General features: G+C 40.0%; 1 long non-coding RNA gene across 1 annotated transcript; it reads left to right on the top strand.

Moving 5' to 3' along the window:
* Window positions 1-10,585: 10,585 nt before the first annotated feature.
* LOC128612812 (uncharacterized) lies at window positions 10,586-13,270 on the top strand. The gene is made up of 3 exons (XR_008386807.1): window positions 10,586-11,179; window positions 11,235-11,704; window positions 11,786-13,270. It is a non-coding gene; the product is annotated as an uncharacterized LOC128612812 (long non-coding RNA).
* The last annotated feature ends 382 nt before the right edge of the window (window positions 13,271-13,652 follow it).

Raw genomic sequence — 13,652 nt, 5'->3', positions numbered from 1 at the left:
GTATATGTCGGAAATGTTTTGACTAATCCCACCCACTCCAGCAGAAAGATTAACCAATCCCACCACTCTTGCAGAAAGATTAACCAATCCCACCACTCTTGCAGAAAGATTAACCAATCCCACCACTCCTGCAGAAAGATTAACCAATCCCATCACTCCTGCAGAAAGATTAACCAATCCCACCCACTCTTACAAAGATTAACCAATCCCACCACTCTTGCAGAAAGATTAACCAATCCCACCACTCCTGCAGAAAGATTAACCAATCCCACCACTCTTGCAGAAAGATTAACCAATCCCACCACTCCTGCAGAAAGATTAACCAATCCCACCCACTCTTACAAAGATTAACCAATCCCACCACCCTTACAAAGATTAACCAATCCCACCACTCCTGCAGAAAGATTAACCAATCCCACCACTCCTGCAGAAAGATTAACCAATCCCACCCACTCTTACAAAGATTAACCTATCCCACCACTCCTGCAGAAATATTAACCAATCCCACCACTCCTGCAGAAAGATTAACCAATCCCACCACTCCTGCAGAAAGATTAACCAATCCCACCACTCCTGCAGAAAGATTAACCAATCCCACCCACTCTTACAAAGATTAACCAATCCCACCACTCCTGCAGAAAGATTAACCAATCCCACCACTCCTGCAGAAAGATTAACCAATCCCACCCACTCTTACAAAGATTAACCAATCCCACCACTCCTGCAGAAAGATTAGCCAATCCCACCACTCCTGCAGAAAGATTAACCAATCCCACCACTCCTGCAGAAATATTAACCAATCCCACCAGCTCCTGCAGAAAGATTAACCAATCCCACCACTCCTGCAGAAAGATTAACCAATCCCACCACTCCTGCAGAAAGATTAACCAATCCCACCACTCTTGAAGAAAGATTAACCAATCCCACCCACTCTTACAAAGATTAACCAATCCCACCCACTCTTACAAAGATTAACCAATCCCACCACTCTTGTAGAAAGATTAACCAATCCCACCCACTCTTACAAAGATTAACCAATCCCACCACTCCTGCAGAAAGATTAACCAATCCCACCACTCTTGCAGAAAGATTAACCAATCCCACCCACTCTTACAAAGATTAACCAATCCCACCACTCTTGTAGAAAGATTAACCAATCCCACCCACTCTTAAAAAGATTAACCAATCCCACCACTCCTGCAGAAAGATTAACCAATCCCACCCACTCTTACAAAGATTAACCAATCCCACCACTCTTGTAGAAAGATTAACCAATCCCACCCACTCTTACAAAGATTAACCAATCCCACCACTCCTGCAGAAAGATTAACCAATCCCACCACTCTTGCAGAAAGATTAACCAATCCCACCACTCCTGCAGAAAGATTAACCAATCCCACCACTCTTACAAAGATTAACCAATCCCACTACTCCTGCAGAAAGTTTAAGCCGTTGTGTCCCTGACCGGGATAAAACACAATGAACGAATGTGGTAGAAACATTGTTCAGCGCCACACAAGCAACCCGCCACATCGAGTGCATCCTACGTTAATGAATGTGGCCTTCCTTTGTCCTGTGAGCTTCATATCTGACTGCCCACTCCCCTTGTTTAATGGACTGTAAATAATGAAAATTCTCCTACGGTGCTTAGAAACTGACCTGTCCATGATTCATTTCAGTTCACCTCAGGCCTCTGTCAAAAAGTTTTAAACCAGGCTTCACACCATGAATAAATTAGTTATGTTATGATTATCTACTGAAATATCAGTAACGGGGGGGGTGGGGGTGGGGGGGGGGACATGTCGGCCACATGCATATATTTACACTTTTAACAGCAGGCCAACATAGCTGCTTCTACTTTTCATAAACTTATCTCAGTTCAGTGCACACTGCACGCCTCTTAGGAGATTACCAGGGCACGTTGCTCTGGGGCAGAACAAACAACAAGAGTGACTCTCTCTCTTGCGGTAATTGGATATTTAAACAGCAAGTGACAATGTTCTGGAAGATCTCTCTACCTTGTACCCTCATTAAATCCAACTCACTCCATGCCTGTGCTTCATTAAAGCCATCCCACCTACATCTCCGAGCGTATCGGAAAGGAAACACCAGGTGCGCAGAGTCCTATTAGCGTGATCTGCGTCGGGAGAGACGGGCGAGGTTTATATTCGGTGGTGAAAGATTCTTTGAGGTTACTCAAACTGACAGACGTGATGTACGGTAATTAAAATGTACTAGAAGAGAAATATGCGTACAGCCGAATCCATACGCCAGAGTAAGAGACTGTTAGGACGGACTTTAACAAGGTTCGTAGACTTTACGTACATCCTGTACAACTAGAGCTAGGCTGAAAAGACTCGGATGTTCAAAGGCTCGGAATGTTCCTGGTTTTCTGGGATGTGATGACCGATTATCTGCCAGGTGTTGCATGCATCATAAGCGCTTTATTATATATTCAGCTCCAGCAATGCGAGTTTTCATTTCATATCCGTGTTATTGAGGCTCACAGCCTCCAAAAAAAAAAAAAAAACACCTTTGAATGCTTAAATATTTGTGCAAATCAAATGTGCATGTAGTTTTAAATTACAGCCCTGCATATGGGAGCCTGTAAAAAAATAATAGTGGCGTTGAGGTATGACTTCAATTCAGTTCCGGTTTGAATCAAAGCCAGGATCTGTGCCGTGCATGGCTGAGGATCTTGAGTTATAGAGCTTGGAAGAGAAGATGATGCAAACATCAATGGACAAAGCATACCAAAATCTTATCTTCATGATCCTGCAACAATCCTCAATCTTCATAAAATCTTCCATTTATCCAAGGGTCCCGCAGAAATCCTCAAACAAGCCCCGACAAATCCTCCAAAAATCGAACAATTCTCGAAAACCCGACAAGCAAAACTCCAGCAGATGTCCTCTAATTCTGAAAATCCTCCAACAATCCTTCAACAATGACCAGCCAACCGTCTCGAAATCTGTTCATCCGCAAACAGTCCTCAAAAATCCTGCAACAACTCTTCAACATCTTTGGTCACGTCGACAAGCGTGAAACGTTTCAAAACAGAAGCCAATTAGTTCATCTACTTTCTGTTGGATTTAGTTTTAATCCTGCTCGTACAGAACCACAGCCGAGCGCATCATCACAGTCTCTGTAATCATTTGGCTTGGCTCTGAGACCAACCGTCCCCAAGAGAAAACATCATCGGCTTATCAGAAGAGCTGAGAGAGTTGCCGAGTAGCGATTCCTAGCGGCTGAAGAACTTTACAAATCCGGACTAATAAGAAGGGCTTGAGAGATAACCGAAGATATCCTTTACACAATTACTCGACTGTAAGTCCGTTCATAACCTGCAGATATGCGTAGATGAACTGTGTTCATTAGCAGCCCGGTTTAATCGTGCTTCCTATGCAGCACTTGATTGATGTCGGGTAGGTTTGGAAGTGCACCTCGTGTGCAGGATAATAAGCTCTCTGGACAATAAAATAATCCTGTCAGTTTTTTTCCCTCGACTTGGTGTGCAGTTTAGCTAAAGGTTGTGGGGCCAGTTTCGATTTTTTCAAATAACCCCACCGTGCTCTCACGTTGTTTATAGACTGTCCATCCTGCGAGTCCTTCGACGAGTGTCCGTTTGCCATACCAAATATGAAAACACTCTTTTGCCGCTCTGCGTACACCACAGAGTCTGACCAACAACTGACTATCGTATTTTGAACTATTTATGTAGTCACTGAGCTTCAGTTATACAGCTATATATGACTTTGTATGTTAGCGAAATGATCTTGATGTGTAAAGCTTTGAAGCAAATTGACACGCACACTAAAATGTTATTGCATCAATTCCCTTTTACAATCCTAATAATAAATGTCGCCTGTAGCTTCCCTTCCCAGGAGATTGAACTCGTCCTACGTCGATCTAGTACCTAATAAACCGGCAAGTCAAGTGTGCATGATCATTAGCTAGCATCAACAAGTCTGTCTGATGGCTGCTGCATGGTCAAGGGTGATAATCTGGAGGATTAATATTATACATGTGATGCCAGGGTCGATGTTTTCCCGTCTCTCCACACCTTTGGTTTTGGTGAAATGACCACAAGGTGGAATACTGTGACATACTGTAGAAAAACTCGTCTGTTCCTCTATATCGCATAATTCTAGATTACGTTGAAGTGCTGTGCCATTATTTTCCATTTTATATGTATAGTGCGTTTAACAATGAAAACGACTGCGTTTACACGGACAGCAGTAATCTAATCATGGACCTTATTCTGAATAAGACCATATTCTGATTAAGGTGTTTACATGAGTGGCTTTTAGAATACTCCTTTCACGTTCCTGTTTTACGTGTTATAGAACGTAGATGGATTAACGGCACACGTCATTACGTCCCCACGCCACGCCGTCCGACGTTCCCGCCAGAATCTCACATATCGACGTACAGTTGGTCTTCGTTATGGGACCGTATACAGTTTTGGGTGTTTTTATTTTTAATTTTACGAACGCTTCAAGTGCGGTTAATTATTAGTCGTGCTGTACGTGCAAATTTACGACTGATTGAAGCCGTGGGCTGCGTCCCAAACCGCGTACTTTCCGTCTATATAGTAGCTGAGATGCATGTATTTCTCCTACTATATACTGTAGCAGGTAAGTACGCGGTTTGGGACGCAGCCGTGTTCTCTTGTTTGCCGTCAAACGGTCGAGCGCTGCCGTGTGTGTACGTGTCCTGTCGCACAATGCGGTGAAAACTCCCACACGACGTTAATAGTGTGATTAAGGTGTGTACATGTCTGCAGCTAAAACAGGAATACTCCACACGTCTTAATTCCGTTCGTGTTTACTTCGAGTAGGACTTTAATCGGATTAAGGTCATCGATAATCTCTGTTTACATGCTAGATTCTTAATCAGAGTATCGTCTTAATCGGGTTCATATCGGATTATCGTCGTCCGTGTAAACGTACGGACTGTCACGATGTAGCTTTACAAAAAAAATCTGGATATAAGATTTCAATTGAAATGTATGACTAATAAGCCATCCAGAGGTGATTGAGAAACCTTGAGAGAAATCATTTCAACCAAACCTCTGATTATTTCGACTTAAGTACTTGTGCACTTGCATTCTCATTATTTCAAGATGTTATGTCATTTATTTTGAGTTCATAATTAATTATTCTCATTATCTTCTTTTTTTTTTCAAGTATATTGTTATTTTGACATATTATCTCCTTATTTTTTTTACTTCATACCAGCCTCGAGACTAATTTATTGAAGATTAGCTTACAGCAGTAATAACATTACACCACATGCTGTTTGCAAGATAATTAGCATAGCCAGACGTTGCTTAAGTAGAATTCAGCCGACGTGTATACATTTTTAATCGGTATAGTCATGGTTTTGAGCCCTAACGCTTAAACTGACTGAACTCCATAATATTCATAACACTTATTTAAATAGCATAAACATACTTTGAATTATTCTGTATAAATAATGGCCATGCCAGGCACACAACGCAAAAAAAAGATAAGCGTATAAATGCGATTTTTTTTTCCCCTGGCGTCTATGTCGGAGCAAGTACGTAAGCAAACTTTGATATCACATCATCAACTGCTGAGATGAAAAAAAAAATCACCCTGAAGGATTATCCAGGAGAAAATTCAACAACCGGTTTCCCTTCTCCTCTTATAGACGTAGCGAAGTAGCCGGTCAGGCTTCCGCACGCTTTCCTGACAGATTTCAGCTCTCCGCATCTTCCGATAAGAACGTTTTCATTTTTCTGCAGAGAACATTCTCAAAATTCCCCTCGCTACTGTCTCTTATCAGTCTTTCATAACCCTGACACGAGAATATTAAAACCCAGAAGCAGAACCTCTAGGTGTGTTAATATCCAGAGGTCCAGCTGCAGAGACACGTTTTAGTCTGGGCATGCAGAGGCCAACCTTGAGGAAGAGAAATTAATAAACCAAGAATAGAGACCTCAGGCTTTGGTATATTAAACCCCTTTGGTGAGGGCTGCAGTCATGTGGATATTAAACCAATAAGGAATCGATGAATGAGCAGCATACCGAGCGGAACTAAGAGGCTCAGGACTCCCAAGGATCAGGGTCACATCGATCAGTTTGTCCCCAGTGTTCATAAATTATACACCATAGCCGGTAAATACCGGTTTTTGACCGTTACAAATTCTAAACGTCCGATAAAATAAAATTGAAAAAACCGTTAGACAAAGTGCATTCACAATGGAACGCCTAAGTAAGCTCTCTGGCTGCCAAAATGAGTTTTTCACGATTCTCTTCACTTGACCCATTCAACGATACTCTCGCTCTCTCTCTCTCTCTCTCTCGCTAACAGCTGGCATTCTACCATGCCCCTGCCGCCACAATCACATATACTATACATATACATATCAATTTTTTCCAGTTGGTCCGGTAAACTTTATCATTCCTGGACACGTTGGCCGGCACTAAAATTTCTTAGCGGAAACTCTGCACCAAACCACATACACCACAGTGCTGTTGAATTCTGCATTCTGATTGGTCAGTTAATGTTCACTAATTTTCTATACCATCCGCTCGGACAGTTTTGAGGGCGTGAGGTGTGTGGCACCTTAGCCTGGGCACAGGTGGTGCCAGAGGAGATGAATCTATGAATATCGGTGACCATCGTGGGACACCAGTAACTTTCCTTCCAAAGATGATGGGTTCTTTGAGTGCCTGGATGCCCTGTAGCTGGTGCTTTGTCCGCCCAGGTGATGAGTCTACGCCTCAAACTGGGTGGGGTATGAACCTGCACTCCACAGGGCATGCGGCGGGGGTTGGAACTGTTGAGCACGACATTTCATCGTCAATGTCCCGAATGATGGCTGTAATGAAGCAGGAGGAGGACCGGATGCGTTCGGGGCTTGGATCTTTGACGGTGGAGGGATGTAGACGGGACAAGGAGCCGGGGCGATATGAAAGTGTGAAATTAAATCGGGTGGAAAAACAGAGCCCACGGGTCGAATATACAAATGTACAATAGCGCAGTACACATTACACAAAATACAATACAGTGAGATGTAAGTGATATTGTATACATGGTATACAAAACATACAGTCTTATGTGGTATGTACTGGTGTTGGTATAAGTGTGCATGGTGGGATTATTTCAGTAATAATAAATATACTTCGGTATATCCGTGAAAGTGTGATATGTGGATTTGAGTCCAGTGAATAAGTGTTCAGGTCCATGGGTATGGGGTTCTTAGCAGTTTAGTAACCTGATGGTTTGAGGAAAAAAGATCTCCGTCAATCTGTTGGCGTGGGTTCTGAACGAGAACAGTGGATGGCTTGGATGGCTGGAGTCTTTAATTGCTCATACGAGGTGGTGGACTCGCCTCTTTGTTCCCACACAGCCGCAGCCCACTTCAACGCCTTGCCGGAAGATTCATGAAGCGCTTGAAGATATAAATCTGCACTTATATATTAAAATCCCAAATTAGACACGTAGTCTTCAACATAGTGCACTAATGGAGGAAATGGAGCCTCAGCTTAAAGACAGCAATTCCCAAAGTGTTCCAGAGACATATCAGTTTACACACGAGACAATTCGGAGAGTAAAATATCCAGCCCATTAACTTTTTTATACAACATTACAAAATTGTTTTTGTTTTTTTTTTTAAATACAATAAAATATTAACAAGCATAAAATGACTCAATCTGGTTAGCACTACAGTCGATATCGCTCTAAAGGTTTTACTGAAATAAAATGAGAGAGTGGTTGTAAAGTGGCGCGTTTATATACCGTGCTCTCCTATAATATTGGCACCCTCGGTAAATATAAGCAAAGAAAGCTGTGAAAAATTGTCTTTATTGTTTATTAACCTTTTGATATTTTGTGAAATAAATTCATAAAAAATACTCCGCTCTCGTGGATATCAAACGATTACAAACACAACACAGGTTTATAAAATAAATAAATTTTAAAAAACGTTAAATATAGGTCTGCAATAATTATTGGTACTGCTATGAATTCATATGAGAAAAATATATTCGAAGTACCGTAATTTCCGGACTATACGCCGCTACTTTTTTCACGCTTTGAACACTGCGGCTTAAACAGTGACGCGGCTAATTTATGGATTTTTACGGGCTAACGAGCTTCATGCCGCCAAAACATTCAGCCTCGTCACATCGGACCGATGAAATTACCGAACAGGTCACAGTGGACCAATGAAACTGTTCGAATTAAATCAAACGCACTCACACTAAATTCTTCAGATCAGTCATTTTGCTCTTCATGCACACCCCCTCATCACGGAAAATACACGAAGAAATGCATATGATGCAGCTTTCAAGTTAAAGGCGATCGATCTGGCTGTCGAAGAAGGAAATAGCATGCGAAGAGCAACTTTTGCTCAAGTCTGCCAGTGGATCCTAACAGCGTGGAGCAGTGTCAAAAAATCTACCATCACCAACGGGTTTCGAAAGGCTGGACTGCTGCGTGATGAAGAGGACAGCACGAGCTCAAGGGCGAATTTGCCTCGAGACGTAAGTGACATTGAGAGCGACAACAAAAGAGAGACTGAGGAAGTGTGTGACAAAGTACCGGTAATTCTGAGGCTATTCAATTCCGACACTGAAGAAGACGACTTTAGTGGTTTTAGTGCGCAGGAGGAAGATGAAGATAGCGATCAAGGACTCTTCCTGGTAGGCAACTGTATTTTTTATTTTTTTTAACCAGCCGTGTTACAGGCACTGTTCGGAAAAAAGCATTTACGGTACGTATTTAATTAAAAGTTTAAAAAAAATCTTTGTGTAACATCTTTCTGTGTAAATATCTCATGTTACAACGTGGACACCTGCGGCTTATAGACAAGTGCGGCCTATATATGTACAAAAAAAAATTTTCTTTTTAAAGTTAGTGGGTGCGGCTTATATTCAGGTGCGCTCAATAGTCCGAAAATTACGGTATATTCCCATTAATATTGTACATTTACTTAGTACTCCTGGGTGACTAGGAACAGGAAATTGTTCAACCATGACTTCCTGTTTCACAGGGGTATAAATATGAGGTATCACATACGCCAAATTCCCTTAGTCATTCATAAGAATGGGTAAGAGCGAGGAATGTAGCTGTGATGTGCGGCAAAAGGTTGTTGAGCTTCACACAATGGGGCGTGTCTATAAGAAAATAGCACAAGCATTGAAAATGCCCATTTCCACCATCAGGGCAATAATTAAGAAGTTCCAGTCAACTGGAAATGTTATGAATCGACCTGGAATTGGACGCGTGTCTATATCGTCTCAACGCACTGTGAAGAGGACGGTTCAAGTGGACAAAAAATCTCCAAGGATCACAGCTGGAGAATTGCAGATGTTAGTTGTGTGTTGGGGTCAGAAAGTCTCCAAAACTACAATCTGAAGTCAGCGACATCACCACAAGTTGTTCGGAAGGGTTTCAAGAAAAAAGCCTCTACTCTCATCCAAAAACAAACTCAAGCGTCTTCAGTCTGCCAGACACGACTGGAACTTCAAATGGGATCAGGTTCTATGGTCAGATGAAACCAAAACAGAGCTTTTTGGGAATAAACACCAGAGGTGGTTTTGGTACACAGAGAGGTAGCCATATGGAAAAGTACCTCATGCCCACGGTTAAATATGGAGGTGGATCTTTAATGTTTTGGGGCTGTTTTTCTGCCAGAGGACCTGGACATTTTGTTAGGATACATGGCATCATGGACTCTATCAAATATCAACAGATATTAAATGAGAACCTGACTGCCTCTGCCAGAAAGATTCAAATGGGCCGTGGTTGGATCTTCCAGCAGGACAATGATCACACTAAGGTATCTCAGTGAGTTCCTTCTTCTCTTGCTTTTCCACATCCTGTACCTGTACCTGTGAGTTGTGTTCTGAGCTGGAGCGTGCCGTCATCCCCAGGATAACCTTGCTCTTACCTTGGCAACAGTCGCCATGGCTGCCAAGTTTTCTATTTTCAGTAGTCTATCTGGCTTCATCAGGACAACAGCGGAACACTGATTTTGTTTTTTTTGTTTTTTTAAATGTCACGAGTAGCCCAGTATCATTCAATACGTGTCATACAGCTGAGTTCAAACACAACGTACAACTATTTCCCGACGGGCAAACCCCGACTCAAATCACAAGCCATTTTTACATTACCTTCTCCATTCCACTACATTACACGTGCAGTCACGGGTGTCGTTTTTCACGGCTCTTAATGAAGCCAGGCACAATGGGATATGCCTCGATAACAGAGGCATTGAATCTCTCACGGCAAAAAACTGCTTACTGACTTGCACGATCGTCCATTCAAATTCCAGAAACTGCTTCCGAGTTCGTAAATTGTATCATATCGCAAGTGCCGCTGTGACATGCACGAGCTCATGCAACAACACCTCTGCATGCAGCTAAATGCATCGTTGTCTTCTGAAGAACCAGGAGATCTAAAGGAGGATATGACTAGGTTTGATTACCGTTTTTCTATTTTCACACCAATCTACTATACGTATATGTTTGTAATATTACCTATATGCAGTATAGTATATGGTATACTATATACTATATATACTATATATATATATACACATATTGTGTGATTGTGCCCTGCGATGGACTGGCACCCTGTCCAGGGTGTACCCCGCCTTGTGCCCGATGCTTCCTGGGATAGGCTCCAGGTTCCCCGCGACCCTGAAGAAGGAGTAAGCGGTAGAAGATGGATGGATGGATGGATGGATATATACACATTGGGGGGAAATAAGTATTGGATGCGTCAACATTTTTTTCAGTAAATATATTTCCAATGAGGCTGTTCACATGAAAATTTTCACCAGACATCAGTATTAACTCAAGAAATCCGGAAATATAAAGAATTCACAACATTGATGTTCATAAATAAGGTTATAAAGTGGAATGACACGGGGAAAAAAGTATTGAACACGCTAAGAAAAAGCAGTTCTCCAAGGTAAGGTAAAGTAAAGTAAACTAAGGTAAAGTAAAGTAAGGTAAAGTAAAGTAATTTAAAGTAAGGTAAGTAAAGTAAACTAAGGTAAAGTAATTTAAAGTAAAGTAAAGCAAGGTAAAGTAATTTAAAGTAATTTAAAGTAAGGTAAAGTAAGGTAAGGTAAAGTAAGATAAAGTAAGGTAAAGTAAAGTAATTTAAAGTAAAGTAAAGTAATTTAAAGTAAGGTAAGGTAAAGTAAGGTAAAGTAAAGTAATTTAAAGTAAAATAAAGTAATTTAAAGTAAGGTAAGGTAAAGTAAGATAAAGTAAAGTAAGGTAAGGTAAAGTAAACTAAGGTAAAGTAATTTAAAGTAAGGTAAAGTAAGGTAAAGTTAAGTAAGGTAAGGTAAAGTAACGTAAAGTAAAGTAAAGTAAGGTAAGGTAAAGTAAACTAAGGTAAAGTAATTTAAAGTAAGGTAAAGTAAGGTAAAGTAAACTAAGGTAAAGTAATTTAAAGTAAGGTAAAGTAAAGTAAGGTAAAGTAAAGTAAGGTAAAGTAATTTAAAGTAACGTAAAGTAAGGTAAAGTAAGGTAAGGTAAAGTAAGGTAAAGTAATTTAAAGTAAGGTAAAGTAAAGTAAAGTAAAGTAAGGTAAAGTAAGGTAAGGTAAAGTAAAGTAAGGTAAAGTAAGGTAAGGTAAAGTAAGGTAAAGTAAAGTAAGGTAAAGTAATTTAAAGTAAGGTAAAGTAAAGTAAGGTAAAGTAAAGTAAAGTAAGGTAAAGTAAGGTAAAGTTAAGTAAGGTAAGGTAAGGTAAAGTAAGGTAAAGTAACGTAAAGGTAAAGTAAAGTAAGGTAAGGTAAAGTAATTTAAAGTAAGGTAAAGTAAGGTAAAGTAAAGTAAGGTAAAGTAAGGTAAAGTAAAGTAAGGTAAAGTAAGGTAAGGTAAAGTAAAGTAAGGTAAAGTAAAGTAAGGTAAAGTAATTTAAAGTAAAGTAAAGTAAGGTAAAGTAAGGTAACGTAAAGTAAAGTAAGGTAAAGTAAAGTAAGGTAAAGTAATTTAAAGTAAAGTAAAGTAAGGTAAAGTAAAGTAAGGTAAAGTAAAGTAAGGTAAAGTAAAGTAAAGTAAGGTAAAGTAAAGTAAGGTAAAGTAATTTAAAGTAAAGTAAAGTAAAGTAAGGTAAAGTAAAGTAAGGTAAAGTAAAGTAAGGTAAAGTAAGGTAAGGTAAAGTAAAGTAAAGTAAGGTAAAGTAAAGTAAGGTAAAGTAAGGTAAAGTAAAGTAAGGTAAGGTAAAGTAAAGTAAGGTAAAGTAAGGTAAGGTAAAGTAAGGTAAGTTAAGGAACCAGCTGAATTGTTAATAGGCATTATAGCAGCAATCTGTGCAGCTGTTCCTTGTTATATATGGAGAAGACAGATTTCATCAACTATTCTGTTTTATATTGAGCGAGCAGTGTTTATTATACAAATATGTGGACAATATAAAGCCAAACTAGCATTAGCACTAGCCTGTATACTTTTCTGAATGAGCTCGTGAATGAGCTTCATGTACTTAGCGGAAAAGCAAAATGACGATTAGGGGATTTTGATTAAAGGGATTTTAAGGACCTATTAGGACCTGCTGCACATTTTCACCGGAGAGTTTGAAACGATAACGACGCTACAGATGATCAAATTAGCACTAGTCCTAAAATGGAAGTAGTCGTGATTAGCGCTTTGGAAGCACGGACATTTTAGTTAGCAGCCGTTGTTTGCTTTCAGATCAGAGTTTTATTTTTTAAAGCGACAGTCGTGGATCGGGTATCATCGTGGCGGACATGATGACAATGCGTGCACTAAATTTAATCATGTACTGAGAAACGTTTAGACGGGATGCAGAGAGTTTACGAAGAAGCTCTGTATAACATTGGCATAGCATTATCTTATCTAAAGTTGCTAGGCTGGAGAGCGGTCAGGCTTTTTGGCTTCATACAAAGAACTGAATGTAAGATAAGACTTCTTTACAGAAAAAAATATCGCGTGAGGAAAAGAATAAAGCTATTTAAGTGCTAGTATAAATTTCTTCGCCTTGATACGTGGAGTATTCATGAAAACTCATTTGAGTCCTGGGGAATTAGAGGCAATTTGAGCAAACTGCTGTTAATGTATTGTGTTATTTTCTGAAAATTAAAAATAAAAATAAAGTGCATTGCCCCCGAGAGTGGCTTAGATTTTAGCATTACTTTATAAAAAAAAAAAAACTAAACAAAAAAAAAAACATTACAAGTTGATTTATTGATTAACTCAATATTATTGTGAAGGATTTTCTGGATATGAATTCATATATGATTAAATAAAGCAATATTCCATCACCACAGCTTCCATTACTTTGTTACTCTACTTCAATCTGTTGTTTTTTTTTTTTTTTGAAGTATTTGTATTTAAATCAATTTTTTTTCTTTCACCTAATACTTTTGCACTATGTTTCAACAAATATTCCGTAACAAATCTTAAGTTTAACAGACGTGACGGCGAGAATGAGACGTAATAGACGTCACGGGAATCTATCTGCTGTTGCGTACGCTTTGCATTTGTCATGGCAGTTTGTGTCGTCACAGCCGGTGATTAGCATTCGGCTAGTTTGTGTCGTCACAGCCGGTGATTAGCATTCGGCTAGTTTGTGTCCTCACAGCAGTTGATTAGCATTCGGCTAGTTTGTGTCGTCACAGCCGGTGATTAGCATTCGGCTA

The sequence above is a fragment of the Ictalurus furcatus genome, chromosome 9 (assembly GCF_023375685.1).
Source record: "Ictalurus furcatus strain D&B chromosome 9, Billie_1.0, whole genome shotgun sequence".
Taxonomy (NCBI): domain Eukaryota; kingdom Metazoa; phylum Chordata; class Actinopteri; order Siluriformes; family Ictaluridae; genus Ictalurus; species Ictalurus furcatus.
This window is presented reverse-complemented; position numbering and strand designations above follow the sequence as displayed.